The following is a 23,455-nucleotide window of genomic DNA, read 5'->3' as shown; positions in this document are numbered from 1 at the left end:
GAAACTAAAGCACAAAATGTTAAGGAACTTTCCCAAGATCAGTTTGTAAGTGATGGAGCTAAGATTTAAAATCGGGTATTTCTGACTCCAGAACCTGATTTTTAACTACCACATGGTAGCTTTAAGTATAAATAGCCTGTTGGGACTTCCCTGGTGGTCCAGTGATAAAGAATCCGCCTTCCAATGCAGGGGACGCAGGTTCGATCCCTGGTGGGGGAACTAAGATCCCACATGCCATGGAGCAACTAAGCCTGAGCACCTCAACGAGAGAGCCCGCATGCTGCAAACTACAGAGCCCACGCACTCTGAAGCCTGCGCGCCACAACTAGAGAGAGAAAACCCACACGCCACAACTAGAGAGAAGCCCGCGTGCTGCAACAAAAGATCCCACATGCCTCAACGAAGATCCTGTGTGCCACAACTAAGACCCGACACAGCCAAAAAATAAAATAAATAAATAAAGTATAGAAAGCCTGTCAAAAGGACAAGGTCTTGGCAAAACTGCCTAGAGCCTTGGGCCTGTAACTGTTCAAGAGTCTGCAGGAAATTGACATTTGTACGTATAGGCTGGGGCAAAGGTTAGGGGACAGATAACATTTTCTCCTTGTGTAAACACTAGGGGGCATTCCAGGACTCAGTCTCACTCTGCCTTTCTCCTATACTTTTTTTCTGTTAAGGTGATCACGCCAGGGCTCATCTAACTGTCCTCCAGCTTCCGTGAGCTTTAGCTTCTGGCAAGGATGTCTATGCGCTCAGACCCGCTAAAGATTGGTACCTCATACTTCTCCCCTGGGCATATTTGTCTAGAACAGACACATAGTCTATACAAGGTTTCTCTGTGAGGTAGACAAGTTTTATTTGTTTGTTTCTGCCTCTACTAGCAAAGAGCTCAGGTTAAAAATGATTGAGATGCAAGAAGTCTCATTAAGTGGTATGTAACTGACTTTTGGTACTGACCTTTATGCAGATTATACACAAGGTGCAATTCTTCTTGGTCTTCATGTTGTCTTAGCAATTCCACTCAATTTCTTTATACTTCTGTTAACGTCCTCTAGCTAAAGACCATCAGAAACACACCTAGAGTCAAAGTTGGTTTTATTGATTTATTACAATGAGAGTGAATGTACACATTGGGGAACCATAGAGCATCTCAATAAGAGGGAGTTCAAAAGGATTTATTATAGTGTTTGGACTTGTAGTAGGTGACTTGGGGCAAAGTTCAGGAAATAGGGCTTTATTCTGGGTTAGGTGCTGTCAAGAAATGGGGATAATTCTATAACTGGGTACTTTAATAATTCTTTTTTTTTTTTTTTAATTTATTTGACCGTGCTGGGTCTTAGTTGCAGCACTTGGGATCTTCGTTGCGGTGTGTGGGATCTTTTAGCTGCGGCATGCAGGATCTAGTTCCCTGACCAGGGATCGAACCTGGGCCCCCTGCATTGGGAGCATGGAGTCTTAACCGCTGGACCACCAGGGAAGTCCCAATAAATCTTATCTAAAGGAGGGGAGACTAGGGTGAGCCTTTAGCTGTAGCTGGTGAAGCAGTGGCAATCACTTATATGAGCCAAGATAAGGGGATGTTTGATCATTTTTGTTGTTTGAACACTGTTCACGCTTTCATCTGTTTTCAGACATGATTGCAGGGTGGTCTTGTTTTTATCTTGATCCATCATGGGCTTATGTGATGCTGGTGTCTGTGAGACGGCTTATGTTCACCAGGGGAGCGCTGGGGCCCGGCTACGAGCAACGCCAAGGCTTAGCTGACAGTTCTGGGCCAACTTCTGCCAGTAGGGGCGCCTTACTCTTGCTCAGTTTTCTTATCCTTAAGCTGGTATTTCTGAGTCTCATCTTTTGGATGAACTCACCTCTCCTGTATGTAGACCTCATAGGGAAAGACAAAATACCACAAAGATGCTAACAATGGGCCTTAGGCCTTCCAAAAGATCTTTCCACATTGCAGCAGAAAATACTGATACCATGTTTTCCTTTCCTTAGTTTTCCATTTCCTCATAACATAGAAATAATTCCATCTGGAGCCATACCTAGAACAGACCAGGAGATGATGTGCCAAGGCCTGTGGTCTAATTAAAATAGATTAAGGAATGAGAAGTAAGGATCAATGTAAGCTAAAAGTTGAAATGCAACAGTTTAACGGTCACACGATGGCACGTACTAACAATAATCGGTAAGGAAAGCTCAGATTAATCTGTGTCATAGCAGTGATTGTAGCTAAGTGGTTGGGGAGAATGCAGAAGACTGCTTACGACAGTTCTCAGAGTTTGCATTCTGGCTTTGGAAGCCCTTTATGACTTGCCTCTCCCTTGGATAGTAGAGGGAACCCTCCTCCTTCTCTTAACTTTATCCCCCCTATAGCCACACAGACTGTTTTCCTTTGAGCCAAAAGCTTCCAGATGCCCTTCTGTGCTGGAGAATAAAGTGTCTGACCCAGCCACTCTCGATTTATGTTCCCTGGGCTGCTAATAATAACAGTTGCTATCTTGATACTCTCAAATAGATACTGAAGCTGTTTGCCAGTGGGATTTGTGTTTGTGTTTCCGACAATACAATTTTTCTCCCTGCACTGTTCATATCCTCTGTAGAGTTTTCCCTGCATTAAAAATATTTGCTAGAGTTGAGACTTGTTAGCTTGTTCTGATTTCTGTTACCCCATATTGATTTGCAAGTTCTACAACTTCATATAAATGAAATGATGCAATGCCGTATGTGTTCTTTGCGTCTGCTTTCACTTATAATATTTGTGAGACTCATCCACGTTATTGCTGGTAGTAATTTTTTTTTTTTTTTTTGCTGAGTGGTATTCTCTTGTATGAATATACCACAATTTGCTTATCTCATTTGTTGATGGGTATTTGAGTTATTTCTAATTGAAGGCTATTATAGTTAAAGTTGTTACAAGCATTCTTGTACATGGCTTTTTTTATGGATATATGTTTTCATTTTTCTTAAGTAAATACCTAGAAGCCGAGATTTTGGATCATAGGGTGGGTAAATGTTTAAATTTATAAGAAACTGACAAATAGATTTCCAAAATGATTGTACTATTTTACACTCCAACCAGCAGTGAGACTTCTCGTTGCTTCACATCCTCACCAACATTTTTTGTTGTTAGTTGTTGAACTTTTAGCCCTTCTAGTGGGTTTTATAGCACTTTAAAGTTTTCTGATTGTCCACATCAATAAGAATGCTGGATTCAATTTTTACCTGTGTTTTGCTTATATTTTTATGTTTTTCAATTCTTACGTTTTATGAGTGAAATTAGAAAAGGTACAACTTTTTTCTTTAAAATTGTACAAAAAATACTAACCATAAAAGAAAAGATTGATAAACTGGACTTCAGTAAAATTAAGAACTTCTATTTATCAAAAGACACCTTTAAGATAATAAAAAGGCAAGATAGGAAGACATTTTATGTATACAAAAGATGACTCATATCCAGAATATATAAAGAACTCCTACAAATCAATACAAAAAAGACAAGTGACTAAATTTAGAAATGGGCAAGAGATTTCAACAGGCATTTTACACAGAGAATATTCAAATGGTCCATTAGCACATGAAAACATGCACAATTTCTTTAGGCAAACTTAGACCACAATAAGATATTACTAAACAATGAGTAGAATACCCAAAATTAATAAGATTGATAATACCAAGTGGTGGCAAGGATGTGGAGCAATTGAACTTTCATATGCGTTTTTGGTGGGAGTGTAAATTGGCAAAGTCATTTTGAAACACTGACAGTATCTACTTAAGCTAAACATGCATGTATTGTATGAGCCAGCAAGTCAACACCTAGGTATAGAACCAAGAAAAATGAGTACATGTGTCTTCCAAAGACATGTGCACATTTGATCATAGTATCCTTATTCATAAAAGTCCAAACAGAGACAACTTGAATGGCTATCAGTAGGAGAAAGATATATAAATTGTGTTATATTCAAAAAGAGATGGAACTATGGCAGCACACAATGATACAGATGGCTCTCACAGACTTAATGATGAGTGAAAGAAGCCAGACCCAAAATAGTACATTCTATATAATTTCTTTTGTATGAATTCCATGCATAGGCAAAGATCATTACTACTGATAGCTGTCAGAATACTTGTTGTCTCTGGGGAGAGGTATTGACTGGGAAGGTGTTTAAGACAGCCTTCCATGATGCTGGAAATGTTCTATATCTTGACCAGGGTCATAAAAATTCATCAAGCTGTACACTTATGATTAGTGCACTTTATTGAATGTATGTTATACTTCAATATCTTTAAAAAACTTCTCATTGCGGTGTCTCCTCTTTGTTGCGGAGCACAGGCTCTAGGGCGCCCCGGCTCAGTAGTTGTGACTTGCAGGCTCTAGAGCTCAGGCTCAGTAGTTGTGGCGCACGGGCTTTGTTGCCCTGCGGCATGTGGGATCTTCCTGGACCAGGGCTCGAACCCGTGTCCCCTGCATTGGCAGGTGGATTCTTAACCACTGTGCCACTAGGGAAGTCCCATGGAACAAAATCTTATTGGAGTAGCAAGAAGCCCTTTGGAGAGACTAAAATGCCGACAAGGGATTATGACTTATAAATTACAGTAATACTCATATTTAGACACTCAACCATAGTGTCAACATGAGACTGTGTATAAGTTGCAGTGTTCCATAGAGGAAAGGCTAAAAGCAAGATAAATTCCGCATGTATAATGAAATTTCAAAATAGATTTTTTAAATGTAAATTTTCTTGTCACTAAGGCAGCTAATTCTGCTCTTAGAGTGTTCACTCAGGTTTACCATGTGAATCCTTCCTTTGGAGTAAATGTGACACTAAGCAAATCAGTTTCTATACATAACTGATAAGCTCAGGTATTTGTGCAGAATAATGTAAGGTCTAATGATGAAATATTCATTAGCTGGGGACAAACTTGAGAAATATCTTCTACTTTGACTTCTGACAGTTGACTCGTGGCACTTTTTTCCTTGAGATGTCTGACTGGAGAACACAGTATTGGTGTATCATTGTCTGGGGGGCAAAAATTCAAAAGTGAATTGTCTCCTGTGGGAATCACATCCATATCCTAGGCTTTCCAAATGGAATAGCCAGTCATTGAGGTCTCAATTCTGCTGACTCTCCCGTGGACACAATGAGTGAGCCCTCTTATAGCCAATCTAATGCATAGAAGCAAGGCTGCCGCTCAGCAGGAGAGAAAAATGGACTTTGTCAGCTGCTGACCTTAAACACTTGGACTAAACATTTTTTTGCAAAAATGTCCAAAGGTGGAGGATTTTGTAGGAAAAAACACTGTATCACAGTACCCCCCAAGACATCCCTCAAAGTCACAAAAGGAATATGTCAAGTAATTGAGGGCTTCTCCCTAGACTGGTCATCACCACTTACTGTGAAATGAGTAAGTCTGATTTTATAATATGTTTGCTTTCAGTAGATTTTAAAATTATTTTAATTCATAGCCTTTGTTGTTTTGATGGTGGGTTTTCAAGAGATGTTTGAAGAAAGTTTCATTTGAGGACCTTTTGGGGTATTGGGGTAAAGTAACACCTGTTACACAATGTCAAACAGTGAATGGCCGGGAGTTCCCTGGCAGTCCAGTGGATAGCACTCGGCGCTTTCAGTGTCGCGGCCCTGAGCGTTCAGTCCCTGGTCGGGGAACTAAGATCCCACGAGCCAAAAAAACCACCAGAAAACAAAAACAACACCGAAAAAACCCTCCCAGTGAATGGCTTTTAAAAGTTTTTAATAAAACTTATTTCTGCTATGCAGTGTTAAGCTTATAAGTGCGGGGTGCAGGGGGATTCATATTAACCATCTGGCTATCTAAAGGGAATGTTTCGTCAAATGGGAACGTGACACTAAAGTTTGAAGCAGACTTACACTTCGGTCCACAGTCTCAAAGGTACATGAACTATCACTTCTTTACATATACACTTTTTGTATTTCAACTAAACTTCTGACTCCAAATTCCCATTACAACAGGCTAATGGATTACTAAGTCTGCACTTCCCCATCTTCTCCATAATGTTATCAGGCTTTTTATTTCTTGGGACATAATATTGACTGGAGGCAGGGGGTGAGGAGGGTTTAGAATGACCATCTGATCTTCAGTCATGGTCCTTGAAGGCTCCCTCAGTCAGCCCCTACCTCTGAGAGTATTACCATTGGGACAGGGACATCATATTCTACTTTCATCTGTAAGATGCACCGTTGAGCCAGTCACCTTTGGGGTCTTGCCAACCAACAGGAAAGCCAGGAAGTAGTTTGTAGATCCAAGATATTCCGAGATCCTTGGATTCTTTCTCATCCCATTTCCCAACCCCAGGGAAATTAATTTCTAGTCCAGGAGGGAGAAGAATCTGTCTTCCTTCTGCTTTTCTGAAGCTCTGAATATACCTGAAAATGAATGAATGTATGAAGAAGTGAATAATGTTTCATAAGCCCCATTTCCTAGTTAGTCTGTCTTGTACCACAGGGCAAGTTCACTCTGTCATCTCTGCTGTTCTGTGACCTTAATCTAAACCTTATAGAAGTCTTCTAATTATTACCAAATTCAGCATTTTGTGCCAGGAGTTGTGAGGATCACAAAAGAAGCAACCTCATTGTTGCCCCCAAGGAGCCTCTTGTCTAGTTAGAGACAGGGCTTATATCCACACACATTAGAGAGCAGTATGAGGCAAAGAGAAAAGGAACATTCTGCTTGTTAGGGGAGAGCCAAGCAAAAGGCGGTCACTTGCAGACTACAGTAGATGGAGAACACTATGAGGAAACAAAGGATCTGGACCACAGATGTCTTTGGTAGGTGGAAAGGAGAGAGGAGAAAAAACATTTGGTAAAAAAAAAAAAAAAAATTCATTTCTCTTGCTATATCTTAGCTCCGTTACAGGTCCTACCCCAAAATTGAAAAGATACTCAATAATACCTCGTTAATTGATTGATTAAGGTATAAAGGTCTTTAAAGCTAGAGTGAGGAAACATGGACTCCATTCGCAGCTTTGCCACTAACTAGCTGTGTGATGTTAGGCAAGTCACATAGCTTTTCTTGGCATCAGTTTTCTCAATCAGAAAATGAGGAGACTGGATTTTAAAATACTCAATTCTCTTTGAGCTCCAAAAGCATATAATTAATTATCATTCAACCTAAGGAATCAAGTTGCAAAAGATTTTCTGGAAGAAATGAAGCCTGGGGACTTCACTGGTGGCGCAGTGGATGAGACTCTGTGCTCCCAATGCAGGGGGCCCGGGTTCAACCCCTGGTCGGAGAACTGGGTCCCTCGTGAATGCTGCAACTAAGAGTTCACATGACACAACTAACGAGCCGGGGCTCCACAACTAATAGCCGGTGCTCCACAACTAAAGAGCCCACCTGCCACAACTGAGACCCAGTGCAACCAAATCAATCAATCAATATTTTTTTGAAAATAAAAGAAATCCTGTTATAAAAAAAAGAAAGAAATGAAGCCTGAAGGGATTTTAAAAAGAAAAATATCAACGAGCAAAGATGGAAAAAGAATTAATGAATCTTCATTTAATAATAAGGGTAACACATTAATGAAATTACATTGTAAGCCAGAACTTGTATTTTCAGCAAAAGTAAGGAAACGTAAAAACATGTTGCTTCCTAACTGGAGAGGAGACTGTGTGGGTGAGGCACTCTCCATTATCGCTCCAGAGTAAATATGTTCTCAGTGATGTGAATTTTCTGCTGTGACTTCCGCTCCAAGCTAGAAGTCAACAGGGACTTAGCAAAAGTTTCAATTTAGCTAAAATCAATTGGAAAGTTTAAAATCAATCGTAAGTCTTAGTTACTGAAATCAATTAAAACCTTCTCACAGAGTGTAATTTAGATAGTTCTCTGCTCAATATACCTTTTGGGGGGGAGGGGCCGGGTCAGAATGCCATAGTTTGAAAAATCCATCAATAGAATAAATATTTGAGCTCATTTTTCTTATCGTTCAGATTCCTATTTTACTGTAGAGCCTAAGGACACAGACTGTGTATTTGTACTCCTCCCTAGATTTTTATCTCATTGTGCACTGTTTTTTATCAATGAGAAGAAAGACAAAGGCTAAGAAGGGAGTGGAAGCACTCTGAACCTATCAGAGTTGATCCTTGGATCTTGTCCTCCATATGTAAGGTGTTAGAAACACTAGAGGATCGGTGTGCAATCACTTATGGTGAGCCTGTCTTTACCCTCCACACCTTCCAGGAAGCTTGTCATAAAAAGATGATCAGAAACAATAAGATTGTCTTTCTCAGGAATTTACACTGGGAGATATGGAATGCATCAGTTGTTTGCAACGTTGACTTAAAAAAAAAATGCACAACATGAGAGTTGTGAGTTAAGTTTTATTTGGGGCAAAAGGAGGACTATAGCCCAGGAGGCAGCAACTCAGCTCTGAGAAACTGCTCCAGAGAGACAGGGGGGAAGGTCAGAATATATGTGATTTTGGTGAAGGGAGAGTACATGCAATCAAGCACACATTTTTTGCAGAAGGTTTCTTCTAGTCTCGTGAAGCAGACGTCACAATGAAGGGTTTTACTGCTTTTCTAGATATGAGGAGATATAAGAATTGGGCTCATAAAATCGGTTCCTGAAAATATCTAACTATCTGAAGACTTGTTCTGCCAGTTTTTCCCAGAGCACAGAGTGCCTCATTTCTGCTCTCCACCCTGAACTCCTTTCAAGGGATGTTGGAAGTCAGCGGCTGCAACAAGCAGCGCATGATTTAATCCTTGTAGAGGCAGATGGCAAGTGCCAATTTGTAGCTGACAGAAGAATGCATACAGGGAATGTCAGAAGGTAGGATCCGGATCATGAGGGACCACGGCAAATTCAAATAGTGAGAAAGTAGAAACTGTGTAATAAAAGGTGTGTGGAGGGGAAGACAGAAGGCAGAGGAGAACGGAGCAGACTCTCAGAGCAATGCAAAAATGCCATGACTAAGGCTCCTCAGTCTAAAAGGAGTAAGTTCCCAGAATCACCTGTCACCTCCCATTTCAGTTCAGACCACCTGGGTCCTAACTACAGATGACCACTTTCCCTGCAAGACCCTACTCCTTGAAACCAAAAAGCCTTAATCAACACAGTAAAAATATTAAATGCCCTTACTTATATTCAACAAATAAATCCTGGAAGTAGGATATACTTAGTAACATCTTTTGAACTCTGATGGCAGCTCAGTCCAATCACCTCATTTTACAAATGAGAATAATGAGGGCCAAACAGCAAAACAATGTAGGCAGTGCCATAGTGCTGGTTACTGTCACCCGGCTGAAATCTAAGTCTCCTATGATGGCAGCTTCTAAAATGACTCCCAGGGATCCTCACCCCCTGGTATTCATGCCGTTGTGTGATTCCCTTCTTGAGTGTGAGCTAGACTTAGTGACTTGCTCCTAGTGAATAGAATGCGGCAAAAGTGATGCAGTGTCACTGCAGTGATTAGGTTATAAAGGACTGTGACTTCCATCTAGCTTTTACTCTCTCCCTGGCTCTTCTTGCTCGCTCACTTTGATGAAGCCAGTGGTCATGTTGTGAACTGCCCTATGGAGAGGCCTGCATGGCAAGGAAATGAGGGCTGCCTCTGGTCAAGGGCCATGCAGGAGCTGAGGCCCTCAGTCCAACAGCCCACCAAGAACTGAATCCTACCCACAACTGTGAGTGAATTTAGAAGCCAGCAAGCCTTGAGATGACTTCACTCTCAGCCAGTACTTTGTTTTTGACCTTGTGAGAGATTCTGAGCCAGAAGACCCAGCTAAGCCATGCCTGTATTCCTGACTCACAGAAATTATGGGGTAACAAATATTTGTTTTATGAAGCTGCTTAGTTTTGGGGTAATTTGTTAGGCAGCACTAGATAGTTAATACACCCCAGTGCCCAGATCAGTGCTTTTTGCTGATGCCTGCAGAGTCAACAGTAGCCATGCTTGCCTCCAGCTGAATGAAAGCTATGCCTGTGATTAATCTATGATCCTAACACCAAGTGATTTCACTGCTGACCGTGGCATGGAAACAATATTAAAATGACAGTGCATCAGGTAAAGCTCAGGTGTGAGATTAAAACAAACAGAAACAAAATAGAGTTGCTGTTTCTAAAGTGACTGCAGATTTCTGTGATCTGGAGGCACAGACTCAAATTATATACAGCTGCCCCTTAAACATTTCATCAGTAAATGCATAGCAACAATCTTGTTCCTGGTGATGTTCACAGTGAAAACAAACACTTGATTGATTTTTCCGTCCAATAGAATGAATTATCCATGTTCTTTGTCAAGGTGGGCAAACATGTGTGCATGTGGTATGGGGAATATGCACATCTTTCTTGTGCAGTAGAGAGAGTTATGGAAAACTAAGATTTGAATTGCATTTGCAGAGACTTTGATAGCTAACAGCACCACAGTATAAATTAACTGAATGAAAATTGCTCAGGGAGAATAATTGTATCGTTCTTTATTCATCCATCTATTCATTCAGTTATTCCCTTGCTTATTCAACAAATACTTATTATGCATCTACTATGTATCAGGCAATATTCAAAGGTCCAGGAGATCAAACTATGAATAAGATAAATTCCCTGGTCTCTTTTCACTGGATGCCAGTAGCAACCCTCTCCTCACTCCCACAGTTGAGATAACCAAAAATGTCTTCACACATTGCCAAGTGTCCCCTGAAGGTCAAAACCACGCCCCCGTTAAGAATCACTGAACTAGAGTTCTTGGGGCCAAGGAAAAATCAACTGACATCCCAAGTATTTAAACATTTCACAGAATAAACTTACAAGAAAAAAGAGCTCTTTTGCTGTACACCAGAAAGTAACACAACATTGAAAATCAACTATACTTCAATAAAATAAAATTTTTTTAAATGAAAAAAAAAAAAGCTCTTAGCTCTTGGGATCTCATTTCGAATATATCAATATTACCCTTTTGTGGTATTGTTAATATAGGAAGGTCCAGATTTTATAGAATAAATAAATCTTTAAGCAAGTTTAGAGTTGGTTGTGACCTCAGGTATGTAAAAATTATGAAGCGTTAGACCAAAGCTGCACGGCTGTCTCAGTCTACTCAAAACTTCCCACGTCAACCTCAGCTTGCTCAGCGTACTGCACCAGAAACTCTTAATGCCTGTAAATGCATGTGCCCTTGTGATATCTGTCTCCTTTTGCTTTATGAAAATTGATCTTTTCTTGGTGGCAAACTTCCAAATATTCTAATGCGTTAATGTGCTATTCACCGATCTAATACGGAGATTTATCTTCAGAGATATGCTCCCGAGTCTTCACTACTAATTTTCTTTCTGTTTTGATTTAACCTATGTCATTGATAACTTTTCTTTTCCTTGAATACCTCTATTCTGGAAGTTCTCAATCTTGACTTTGTAGGAGCCCAGTTACATCCAGTTAGAAGGGGGCATGGGACTGGAGGAAGGCAAAAATGACCAAATAAAGCTAATTCAATTCCCCTTTGTTTATATTATAGGGAGGAAAAATAATTTTCCTTCTACCCTTCTAGCTTCTTGGCCGAGGCCTTCTGTAATAAAAGACAGATTAACGAGAAAAAACAAACAGAACTTTAATAACATATATGCCTCCTGTATTACATGGGAGAGACCCAGGGAAACTGAGTAACTCCTGCAATGGCCCAAACCACCACCACCTTCAATACCTTTCTTTTGTCAGCTAAAGACCAAAGAAAGATGTTGGGGGGCGGGGAGAGCGGCAGTTATGGAAGGTGACCAGGAAAAGCACAGTAAACAAGGTTATGGTTGTTATGCAGACTTAAGTCAGTGCCTTCTCCATTGGTAAGTTTCTAGAGATTTAGTCATACTCCTGGGGAGATGTAAATGTCTTCCTGGGGAGATGTAAATGTCTCTCACAAAAGAGTAACTTTCACTTGGTTTTTAGAGCTTCTCCTGTGTCTGCAATTTCTTAAAAACATCCAGCTCAAGATAATCCTTAAACCAAAGAGCCATATTTAAAGGTGTTATATTCTGCTCCCCTTCAATATGAACATAATTTTTTTAAAGGTGAAGATTTAAAATTCTCATGTCAAATGCTGGCAGTTTTCTTCTTCAGAAAACTTGGGAGTTACTAACTCTACACATAAAAAGTATAATTTAAAAACTTAAGGAAAATTTGGCATTTAAAAAAATCTGTGAACACTTATTTAATGTGGACTCTGTATAAGACCCTAAGATAGGTAGTGGGGATACAAAGATGAGAAGACAGACCGCTGAGTTCGGTGTAAAACGTGGCAAAGGAGAAAACAAATGGCCTTTCAGAAGAGCGTCCCAATGAACCTGGCACACCCTTCCTTCCACACTTGAGCCTTTTGGTATTAGGCAGTGGGCTTCAAGGCAAGACCAAGCCTGGGGAACTGGTCTTTAATGGTTGTCTTGATGGAATCTCAAGAAACTTCAAAACTTGTAAGAAGCTGGAAACCTCTTTGGATCATATACTCATTAGCAAGGTTATTTCTTCTTTAAATCCAGGACTTTTAAGTATATCTATTCCTTCATTAATTAATTCCCTGAAAATCCCTGCTGCTAAGTGAAAAGCCATTAAAATTTTAAAATCTTTAATTCTTTTAATTTTTTAAAAAAAGTATTTATTTATTTTTAAATTTTTTATTTTTGGCTGTGTTAGGTCTTTGTTGCTGTGCGAGCTTTCTCTAGTTGCGGCTAGCCGGGGCTACTCTTCGTTGCAGTACGTGGGTTTCTTACTGCGGTGGCTTCTCCTATTGTAGAGCACAGGCTCTAGGTGCGCGGGCTTCAGTAGTTGTGGCACGCGGGCTTAGTAGTTGTGGCTTGTGAGTTCTAGAGTGCAGGCTCAGTAGTTGTGGCGTACAGGCTTAGTTGCTTCGTGGCATGTGGGATCTTCCCAGACCAGGGCTGGAACCCGTGTCCCCTGCACTGGCAGGCGGATTCTTAACCACTGTGCTACCAGGGAAGTCCCACTTCTTTTAATTTTAATGAGAATTATAATGCCTTCCATCCCAATCCAAGATACCCAAACACAATTTCACAAATGGAAATATATGTCAATTCAATAACAAAAACAACTTTATATAACAAAAACAATTTGAAAGTAAAACTATGCAATTTGTATGTAATATATTATAAAATGAAGATTTATTCATATCTGTTCTCAATGACATTTTCTCACTATAAACACTATAATGCCAAATAAAATCAGTGGGTACAGTTTTATCTGAAATTGTAATGCTGAAAATTTACTTCGAATGGAGTTTTCATTTATTGGTGTTTTGGTTTTTGAAAAATCATAATTCTGAAAAAGAAAAGAAAAGAAAGAAATTGTCTGAATGGTGGTGTAACTAAAGAAAGGCCATTATGGTGAAAAGTCTTAACTGACCAGTCATTTATGTGCCAGAAGCCTGTACATTATCGTCCCCATTTATGATCACATAGATGCTACATCACTACCTCTAGGATGTAATGTAAGAGGACACAAATCTTCAGATCTTGGCAGCCATCCGTGGGGGAGGGGGCCACATCTGCATTGTGATGACTGAGGTGAATTTGACCTTGCCCTCCACACTTTATCTGTTACCTACTGCTCAATAACAACCAAATCAATTAAAAGGTTAACTCCGTAACTATATTTGGCCTCCTATAGAGTCTTCACAGGTATGATTAAAAAATCATCATAGGTAATCATCCCATCCAGCAAATCAAGATAATTCAAGTTCATGCCTAAGATAATTTTTCATAGGAAGTTCAGACACCAGGTAAAAAGTGATCAGTTTTGAGTTGCAAATGTCAAAGTAACTTGAAAATAGACTCAAGGGACAGCTTCCTTCCGTGATAGATACTGCTATTACCTAAGAATTACCCCAGACACATTTTGTAACAGTTATTGTTCCTCCTCTTCTTTCTTCTTCATCAGCTCTCTTCTCTTTACTGGGTGCATTCTATAAATGCACATAGTGCAAAGTATTTGACAGTTAGAGGACCTGCAGTTTTCCAGGCTTTGCCAATGAATCCAAAATCTCATCAATTATAAGTTGCACCATTATTTATTTAACACTAAGAAAGAAAAAATGGTTCAAATTAAGTTATGACATAGTGCTTCCTAATTACTTTGAAATTTTATTGTATAATTTTTGAAAGAAATTTTTAGACTTAGATTTTAAATATAGATTTTAAGAATGCTTTGCTCTTTTACATACATCAAAAGGGACGTATGAACGAAATGAACTGATTTAATTCCTAGGGATTTTTCAAATTTATTGCCAAACTCTTTTTTTTTTTTAATTGAAATACAGTTGATTTACAATGTTGTGTTAGTTTCAGGTATACAGCAAAGTGATTCAGTTATACATACATATACTGTTTTTTTTTTTGGCTGCGTTGGGTCTTCGCTGCTGTGCGCAGGCTTTCTCTAGTTGCAGCGAGTGGGGGCTACTCTTTGTTGTGGCGCGCGGGCTTCTCACTGTGGTGGCTTCTCTTGTTGCAGAGCACGGGCTCTAGACGTGCGGGCTTCAGTAGTTGTGGCACACGGGCTCAGTAGTTGTGGCTCATGGACTCCAGAGTGCAGGCTCAGTAGTTGTGGCACACGGGCTTAGTTGCTCCACGGCATGTGGGATCTTCCTGGACCAGGGCTTGAACCCGTGTCCCCTGCATTGGCAGGCGGATTCTTAACCACTGCTCCACCAGGGAAGTCCCATGGATATACTTTTTCATAGTCTTTTCCATTATGGTTTATTACAAGATATTGATTATAGTTCCCTGTGCTACACAGTAGATCCTTGTTGTTTATCTATTTTATATATAGTAGTGTGTATCTGTTAATCCCAAACTCCTAATTTATCCCTCCCTCCCCCCTCTTTCCCTTTGGTAACCATAAGTTTGTTTTCAATGTCTTTGAGTCTATTTCTGTTTTGTAAATGAGTTCATTTGTATCATTTTTTTAGACTCCACATGAGTGATATCATATGATATTTGTCTTTCTCTGTCTGACTTACTTCCCTTAGTATGATAATCTCTAGGTCCATCCATGTTGCTGTAAGTGGTATTATTTCATTCTTTTTTATGGCTGAGTAATATTCCATTGTATATATATGTACCACATCTTCTTTATCCATTCCTCTGTCGATGGACATTTAGGTTGCTTCCATGTCCTGGCTATTGTAAATAGTGCTGCTATGAACATTGGGGTGCATGTCTCTTTAGTTGAACTCTTTTGAGTTAATTTTCAACACAGCATTTCCATGTCTATGTTTTGTTTTTATATCTGTGTTATACCATAGAATACATATGATCTTGTCTTACGTGCCATTGAGAGCTTTAGTAATACAGCATTTCTTAAGATGATACTTCACTATTATCCTCGACATTTTCTTTCAAGCTGCCAGTTTGGAAGAAAATTCTGCAAATGCAGATGTTGGTACAGTCTTGCTTGGGAGATATAGGTAAAGCTTTCTGCATAAATGTGAATAACAAAACGTAACAGAATTTCATCTACCTATGATTATCTTCCTTTCCTATATCCCATAAAGCACATGGCCATTGCATTGAAAGAAAATGTGAAATTGTCATCACTCTTTCAATGACAGCTATTTGTTTCCCTGATATCAAACTTACACCCTGGTGCTGTTTCTTGGTCAATCTGCATTCACAGTATCTTAATGTCTCAATACGAAATCATAGAATAATCTATGGAAGATACTTTAAATGCCAGTTAAATTTAACATGTGTGGTAATAACAGTGTATATAAGTCAACTGAAATGACAACAACATAAACACAGTGATGGAGCTGGTGCCATAAATAACATGACAATGACCACCTACCTGGCTGCCAATACTTGTAAGATACAACCAACCATTAGAAACACCTCAACTGCAAAAATGTTAAAATGGGGAGGTGGGAGTGCATCGGAATTGATGAAATATGTAGATTGCAAATAAAATCAAGAATGTGTTTAGATTATTTCATTGAAGCCTCAGCTCCAGTGTTTACCATTCCCTCTATGTAGGGTCTCTAATGATTGCAAAATGAGAATGAAGAGAAAAATCTAGGGATTCTACCTACATTTTGCATAATTTAGATAAAACTATTCAATGTGCTTGTGTTTGCTAAGAACTGCTGCCTCTGTCAGCAAGGATTTAAATCCAACTCAGTCCTAAGTGTGGTTTAGGGAGCTTGATTTGAAGAGAAACATCTCATTTCAGAACTGTTTTCTCCTGGTTCCCTTCCTTTATTACAAAAGCACATCAAGGGAACCCTTCTTGCAGAGAAAACCCTTGAAATATTACTTAATAACATCTGAAATGACTCAAAACGATTCTTTAGGATTATGTGCATTTTAATAGGGAATTCCAAAAGTGAGAATGAAGCTTTCAGTACCCAGAAGAATTAATTTCTCAAAACGGATATGTATGCGGTGATGTTTTTGTTGGGAGAGATTTTCTAGCACACCTCATCCTTCTGCCTGCTCATGAGGATGGTCCAGCTGCCTAACAAGCATGAGGGTATGAGCTACAAATGCCCTCAGTGAGTAGTCTCACCAGGGTCAGTCCCTTGGACTGCACCACCAGGGAAGTCCCTGTGAAAGCATTTTAATGAATGTCCTTGGAAGGAAAATAAATAACTATAGTATTAGTCGAAGGGAGGGTTAACAGTGTGCTTAAAAAAAAAAAAAAAAGATAAAACCCACTGAAAAACTAACTCAAAACCCCCTGTATGGCAGAATGGCGATGACTTGGGAGAAGAAGTAGCAGCAGCAGTACAAAGTCCAAAGTGATAGCAGATGCAGAGCAGCTGACTTTGAGGGTGAGGTTTCAGGGCAGACATAGAAATGATAATAAGATCTTCTAACATAGCTCCAGTTACAAGTTAGGGGGCAGCTCTACTACTAAGGGCACTGTGAGAAGCCTGGCCAAACTCTTCAGTCCTCTGATAGCGATGGCCAGCAGCTGTGGTGAAATCAGTGATCACTTTCGAAATACCATGCTCTGGGACTTCCCTGGTGGTGCAGTGGTTAAGAATCCGCCTGCCAGTGCAGGGGACATGGGTTCGAGCCCTGGTTCGGGAAGAGCCCACATGCCGCAGAGCAACTAAGCCCGTGTGCCACAACTACTGAGCCTGCACTCTAGAGCCCACGTGCCACAACTACTGAGCCCATGTGCCACAACTACTGAAGCCTGCGTGCCTAGAGCCCGTGCTGCGCAACAAGAGAAGCCACTGCAATGAGAAGCCCGTGCACCGCAACAAAGAGTAGCCCCTGCTCGCGGCAACTAGAGAAAGCCCACATGCAGCAATGAAGACCCAACGCAGCCAAAAATAAATAATTTTTTTTTAAAAAGTCCCATTTAAAAAAAAAAAAAGAAAGAAATACCATACTCAAATTTCTACCAGGTATCCTTGAAAGGGATTCGTATCTCTATAGTAAAGCTATTTATAAAGTATTTATAAAATAATAAATAAATATAAAAGAATATTTGTAAAATAATTTCAGTTGACCAAAGAATGTTAATGCCTGCTGATGGTTCTTTGTGGTGTAATGAAAGTAATATCAACACAACAATAAATGCAAGAAAGGACAGAGTTCTTCACTGTTAGTCAGTTATATATGAGGGTGTGATGTGTGCTCTGACCCCAAACAGGAGAAGAAGATTGGAACATAAAATTAACTTATGATAGTTACAGCCCTACAAGCAGAGGCTATGTTTTGATTATATTTTCTCTCTTCACCCATAAATTCACTCTTTGAGCTATAGCCAGTTCACATACAAGACAATCTTCTTCTGATTAGTTTTTACTTTGTTCCCCCAAAGCTACATCAAAAAGGTACCAAGTTAGATGAGGAAGCCAGGCCTAATGGCCTAATAGCTTCACACTGAAGGAGCTACATGGATTCCAAAAGCTAAGAAAAGCAATCCTGGGTTTAGGTTTTTTTCTTTTAGAGATCAGATTCAAAATCCAGTAAGATTCTTCATGATGTTATTTCTATTCTGCTATGTACCTAAAATGGTGACTCAGTCTGTAGCCCATTAGACAACACCTGAGCTAAACCTTCAGAGCAATCAGAAAATGGCCCCAAAGTTTGAATAACAATCATTTAAAAGTTTATATCGAGCTCCCCTTATAATCTAGGCACAGACACAAGGGACATGGAAGAAAACAAGATGTGTTAGTAATTTTTTTAATATAATAAATCGCTTCAAAAATCTCAACAGCTTGCCACAATGAACACTTGTTTTATACTCGTGGGTTTCAAAGTTGGCTGTCATTTCAGTGATCACGGCTCAGGTAGGCCGGACTCCACACAGTGCTCCTGTCTGCTCCACATTGTAGGATTCAGTCTGAGAAAGCAATGACTCTCTGGGCCGTGCTCTTCTCATGGAGGGTAGCAACTCAAAGAGCCAATTACTGATTTATTGCTCTCAACTCCAACTTCACCCTTCAGTACCTGCTTTGCAGTAGTAGACCGGACTCTTTCGTCATTTGTCCTGTACAGTAAGCTTTGTCAGTGGAGGGAGACTTTCAGGAGGAAGGGGGCTTCTTTTCCTGCATCCAGTGTGCTTTTACTTTTTCTTGCATAGTACATGTGTGTAGAAACATCTAGTAGGGCTCTGTCCCAGCTCTGTGCTCAGAGTGCACCATCACTCAGTGATTACACAGCCTGGCACAGGGACCTACATGGCATGACTCTCCTAATGTGGACACTCGTATACTCTAGGCCTCATGCTGGCAGTGGTGCCCCAGCTCTCTCTGCATACCCACTTGTGAGCCTTGGCTCACTTGTACCCCTGAGGGTGTTTCCTTCAGCCTTCTCAACACAGACACCACGTATCACTGGCTTTGTACCACCTTGCTAGTGAGTGGGCTCCAGATACGCTGACTCACTCTGTGCTCCTGCCCATCACTCTCAGCTCACCTGTGCCCCAGAGAGTTGTTTCCTGATACCTGGTGATTGTGGCCCAGCTCTGGCCAGGGCAACCCAGCAAACATCTCCACCATCCAAAGGGCTGCAGCCATACCTTCTCCACTGAGATCTAAACCTCTCCTTGGGAAGCAGCCTTATTCCAAGTTTGTCCTTCCTTGAGGTACTCTTTCATATCCCTGGGGTATCATTTAGAGTTCCATTATGTCTATGATGTCTATCATGGTTTAATAATTCATTATACTAAACTTTCCCTATTCAAATCATTATTTTTCCTGATTGGATCCAGACTGACATACTGTGCTTTTTAATGCTTCAGTTCAGAACTGGTACGTTATCATTTCTGTCCACATTTCATTGGTCAAATCAAATCATACGGCCAAACGCAAGTTAATGAGGCAGGGATATGGTCTCCACTTACTTCCGTGGGAGCTACTGCAAGGTTGCGTGGCCACAGGCATGGGTGTGTAATTCTATTACAGGGAGTTACCAAGGGATTAGAAACAATAATCCAACGTGCCATTTGGAACCTGCTTAATGGAGCTTATTGGGGAAGGAAGATATTAAGAAATTCCTGGGAAAATAAGAGCTATGAAAGGAGAATATAGAACACTGGGGGAGAATGTAATCTGTAGCATCATAGCAGTTCATATCTCAGTTCAGCTTCTTTAGCCTCAGCTGCAAGCTTGGGTCTTCACCATGCGTGTGATGCAGAGTCAGATTGTGAGTGGGGTTTAAATGTAGAATTTGAAGTTTACCTACTCTGGCTTTCTTTTTTCTAGGCCTTCCTGGACTTTCCAACAGCCATGGCCTCCCTGAATTCTGTCCTTTGGTTGCCCAGGTCAGAAAGAAAGCAGGTAAAGACAGCACCACACTGTGATTACAGCCTGTCATTTTGCCATCTGCAAAAATTGGGAACTCGCAATGTGTCAGTCATTCCTTCCAAATTTGAATGTCCTTGCAAAATCTGCCTATCTTGCTTTCTTATGCAGAGCTTTCATCTAGTTGATTTTTGTAATTTGTCCAGAATTTATGGTTGTTATCCACAAGAGATGGCGTCTGTTAGGAGTTTATGCCAACATATGAGAAATGAAACTTCAGCACTAGATATTCAGATATGAATTTAAAAAGTCACTTGTCTCAAAGAGCTTAAGTCTAATAGAGTAAGCCTACAGATAAACAAATAACTTATAACACAAGATTATGAAGTGCAACATTGGACATATAGTCAAGGTATAAGGCTGACCAAAAGAGAAAAAGAAATCAAGAACGCTTTGGAGGGAGGACATCTGATCTGATCAGGAGTCAGGAAGAGCCATGGGGAATAGCAAGTTTGTGCAGAGTTAGAGTGCAGAAGGCAGGACTGGGAGCGGCAGAAGGGATCCAGACCATGACCTGACATTTATATAGCGTGTCCCACATTTCAAATTACAATCATATCCATTATCTCATCTGATGTTTAATGAATCCAGTGAAGTCAGACTGTCGTGCCAATAGAAATATTTTCCATTTTCTTGAAATGAATCCAAGCTTAGATCATTTCTACTCAAAGTAGAACAAGATTTTAAAACTGTCTTTTATGTGAGAAAAAGAATGTACATATTAACCCCATGTGGGAATTGAGAAGAATAATATTCTCTCCATTCAAATTGCTTCTAAATGTTAATCAAATGTGACATTGGCTCCCAAGATATGTGCAGCATCATGTCACCCTTTCTAACAGAGAAACGTTATTGTTTTAAAATCCTGCTAAAACTCCCCAGAGAACAATATTTCCTTCACTTTGTGTTTTCCATTCTCTCCCTAGAAGAAAGTTACAATAACATTGTCTTAGTCTTTTTTCCACACACACACACACACACGCACGCACGCACGCACGCACGCACGCTCCTCATTCTGCAAAACTTGAACCCTATTTTAAGGGTCAGTTCAAGACCTACTCTTCTGCTTTCCATCCTTTTCCTGAACTCCCATTTCTTATACTCTGCAGTAGCTCCCCAACCTGGCTGTGAACCCTAATTACCCGGGGGTCTCCTTCAAAATAAAATTTTTTTCTGGGCCCCACTTGAAATTCAGTCTCTGGAGTTGGTCTGCATTTTGAAATTCTCCAGGTGATTTTAATGTGTCCCAGCACCCATCAACTGGGAACCATTAATTAATACGCATTACATAATTAATAATTAATTGTTGCCTGGCTAATTTATGTAGCTTGGCCTGTGTTCTATATCACGACTTCTCAACCTTTAAACTGCATGTGCGTCACCTAACTATCTTGTTAAAATGAGGATTCTGATTCAGCAGATCTACGTGGGCTTCAGTTTATGCGTTGCTAATGAGCTCCCAGGTGGTGCTGATGCTGCAGGTCCAGGGACCACACTTTGCGTGCTCAGCTTGTAGGTGTTGAATACTCTGGGATTGGGGTTTCTGCTTTCAGATTTCTTTCCTGTTTCAAATGATACAATCACTAAATAGTCAATTCAAGGCCATTGTTTAAAATTATGTGCCTTTTATCCAATGCTATTTACAATTATCCTCCTTGATACAGCTTTACAAAGTGATCCACCCATTTTTTTTTCCTAAAATTTTCTACCCTTTCTCTCAGGATCTCAATAATGAAGATTCTATTACCACTTAGGGAAGTATTTAATCTGATATTCCTGTTAAGAGGATTTAATGTGGAAGGAACACACAGCGATGCTCATACTTAAAGACACATTTTAAATCCTCTAGTGGAGTCCTTCTCAATGCAAAATCTTCAAATTCAGTTGCATCAGAATCACCTGGGTGCCTGTTACAAAGCTACTTTCTGTACTCCATTCAGACCTCCTAAGGAGAATCCTTGGGGGAGGGGTTTAGGAATGCCTTTTAAGCAAGCTTCGCAAGAGCAAGCACATTGAAGTTTGAGTAACACTGATCTAAGCCAGCCTCCTTCTTCTGACAGCAGTCGACATTTATTTTGTACATACTCCTTGCAGGCCACTGTGCTGATCACCTTATATGACAGTTTCATTTCATTGTAACCCTCATAACAACCGTAGGAGATAGTATTATTATTTGAGGAAACTAGAGAGGTTAAGAAAGTTACCCTAGGTCACACAGTTAATGAGTGTCAGAGTTGAGTCTTTTTTTTTTTTTTAATATTTATTTATTTATTTTGGCTATGCTGGGTCTTAGTTGCAGTATGTGGGATCTTTGTTGCCACGTGTGCGATCTTTAGTTGCCACATGCAGGATCTTTTAGTTGCGGCATGTGGGCTATTAGTTGCAGCATGCAGGATCTAGTTCCCTGGCCAGGGATCGAACCCAGGCCCCCTGCATTGGGAGTGTGGAGTCTTAACCACTGGACCACCAGGGAAGTCCCCAGAGTTGAGTCTTGAACCCAGATGTCCTGGCAGTCTTTCTATTGTATTTACTTTCTTCTGTGTGTGTGTGTGTGTGTGTGTGCGTGTGTGTGTGTGTGTTTACTTTGTAGTTCCCTTCTCCTACTATAAACTGTTTCACTAAAGGGTTCTTTCATATATTCCCTGCCTCTATCCCATTCTTAGAAATAATCAAAAGAGAACCGCGAGCCACCAGCACTGAGGGCCACTCCAGCTCATCCCTTGCTCCATAGCTGCTCTTTACCTTTAGCTCAGCCAGCCCCACCCTGCAGTTCAGGCTGCTCATTTACAAAGCTGGGGCAGGGATGATTTGGTTTATTAAGGATGTTAAAGGATAATGTTCAAAAAAAGCAAAATCATGACTCTCATACAAATGGAAAATGAAAAAGTGGCACATATTGTTTATTGAACTCATTAATTGACAGAGAACTGGAAAAGACGTTACAAAGAAGGCAAAGAACCACAAAATTCTATACAGTAAAGGAATGTTGAAATGAATTTGCAAAAACTGGTCTGATCATTGGACAATAATAAATTGCATTCCACTGCACAGAGCTAGTTTGTACTTCTGTGGACAAGAATTATTTATGTTGTCATAAGTTTTCTGCTAGTTAATTTCTATCTCTTCAGAGTCTTAGCCTTGTCAAAGGCAAAGGCCTATGCACTGGTAGGATGAGAGAATCCTGAGACTCCAGCATTCCATTGAAAGGATACTCAATAATTTCTTTTGCGCATTCCAAAGTCTTACACTTTTCCTTATACTCTCTCTCTCTCTGCCTCCTAGAGATCAGACTAATCTCTAAGAATGGTTATTCATGGTCACAAAATAAGGCTGGTCTCAGAAGGTTTGGCCTGACTATTTACACAGATATCACAAGTATTAATTTACTATATAGGCCTTCCTAAGTTAACTTTGCTGGAAGTTTTCATAAGGAAACTCAGATTGGACTTTTAAAAGCCTCTATTATTTGCTACCTTGAAGCTAGGAAACCAAGCTGAAGAAACTCTGTATCAGATTTCACTTGCACTATCTATAAATTCTCCTCAAGGTCCCCCAAATGTACCAAGTTCCCTGGCCTGCAGGAAGTAACGTTCTTGATCTCATGTAAGGCTGGACACTCTAAGTACTGTGAGCATTTTCCTGGGAGGGTTTTGTAGGTATTAGTTC

At 40.1% G+C, this 23,455-nt stretch overlaps 1 non-coding gene across 1 annotated transcript; it reads right to left on the bottom strand.

The window, feature by feature from the left end:
* Window positions 1-1,404: 1,404 nt before the first annotated feature.
* Window positions 1,405-1,477, bottom strand: TRNAW-CCA (transfer RNA tryptophan (anticodon CCA)). Its single transcript has one exon. It is a non-coding gene; the product is annotated as a tRNA-Trp (tRNA).
* Between the last annotated feature and the right edge of the window lie 21,978 nt (window positions 1,478-23,455).

The sequence above is a fragment of the Globicephala melas genome, chromosome X, assembly GCF_963455315.2.
Source record: "Globicephala melas chromosome X, mGloMel1.2, whole genome shotgun sequence".
Taxonomy (NCBI): domain Eukaryota; kingdom Metazoa; phylum Chordata; class Mammalia; order Artiodactyla; family Delphinidae; genus Globicephala; species Globicephala melas.
The sequence above is the reverse complement of the archived record's forward strand: the minus strand, read 5'-3'. Positions and strand labels throughout refer to the sequence as shown.